Genomic DNA, 1,325 nt, shown 5'->3' with positions numbered 1-1,325 from the left:
ACACATTCGTCAAAGAAAAGCGTGGCGCGTTTTCATCGAATAAACGGTTTTTACACCACGCTTTTCTTTAACGAATGTGTTAAATTTTTAAATTTTTGTTATTTATTGCTTTTTAGTTGATTTTTTTATGTTTAATTTTAGTCACTCGTAACTAAAGAAAAGCGTTTCTTAAAAATATTTTTGAAGTTATACTCCTTTAGGCGCGATTGAGGGTGAAATTTTATTAATCTGCGCGCATGCGCACACAGACAGTATGGAGTTCGTTACTAAAGTATATTTTTCTACAAACATGTTAAAAATGCAATTTATAGCACTCCATAGGAGCTTTAAAAATGCTACTTTAAAGCACCAGTGCTTTAAAATTTTTAAGGCACTGCAGTTAAAAGTGAATTGTCAAATTGTGAAACATCAAAATATTTATATTTCATTTATTAACATTAATATTAATAATACAACTTGCGCAATTTGGAAAAGGTGGTTTAAAAGGTTTTTTAAAATTTAATTTAAACTGTATTATCGCATTTTTAACAGGTTTGTAGAAAAAAACTATTAAAATTTGTTAGAATATACAAAAATAAAAGTAGATTCTGATGTTATTCTATAGTTGTTATGATTTGCGTATTGACAATATAGGCAGTTTTGATGTAATGTCAAGAAAAATATAAAAATAGAATGTCAGTCAATTTCAAGTAAAAGTTTTTGTAGGTATTGTCCTGTAATTGAGATTGAATAAATTATAATTGTTGATATATAAGACGTTTGTAGAAAAAATATTGTATGATATACGTGTTAAAAAGTACATTTTTAAGGCACTCATGTGAATTGCAGAATGAGCGAAGCGAATCTTTCACACGAAACTTTCACATACGTGTCTTAAAATTGTACTTTTAAGATTTATATCATAAATAACTATTATAATTTCTGTGTATTTGGACTTGTCTACCTTTGGAATAAGATAATAAGTAATATTTAAAGTATTTTATAATCAACTTCGTCTGTTTGTCACTATGTCTGAGAAATCTTGTAGCCCGGATAAAGAAAAGGGTATAGCTCAGTGGTAGAGCGTTGGACTGTAGATCAAGAGGTCCCCGGTTCGAATCCTGGTGTTTTCTAATCTTTTTTTAATTTTTGGTATTGTTTTAATTAAAATTTTTGGAAAGTAGTAAGTAAAAATTAATTTAATATTTAAATAAAATACAAATAAACTGTCCGAAAGTATATTTATTTCATTGAAATCATATTTAGAAGTATAACTTCTTACGTGCGTACAAAGTACACACACATTCTTTTTTTCATATTTTTTTATTTTTTACTTTTTAGTCTTA

The 1,325-nt window shown here is 27.1% G+C and overlaps 1 non-coding gene across 1 annotated transcript; it reads left to right on the top strand.

The window, feature by feature from the left end:
- The first annotated feature begins 1,037 nt into the window (after positions 1-1,037).
- Trnay-gua (transfer RNA tyrosine (anticodon GUA)) lies at positions 1,038-1,112 on the top strand. Its single transcript has one exon. It is a non-coding gene; the product is annotated as a tRNA-Tyr (tRNA).
- Positions 1,113-1,325: the final 213 nt, after the last annotated feature.

This window comes from Diabrotica virgifera, chromosome 6, assembly GCF_917563875.1.
Source record: "Diabrotica virgifera virgifera chromosome 6, PGI_DIABVI_V3a".
Classification (NCBI taxonomy): domain Eukaryota; kingdom Metazoa; phylum Arthropoda; class Insecta; order Coleoptera; family Chrysomelidae; genus Diabrotica; species Diabrotica virgifera.
Note: the sequence above shows the minus strand (reverse complement) of the source record. Positions and strands in the feature narration are given on the sequence as shown.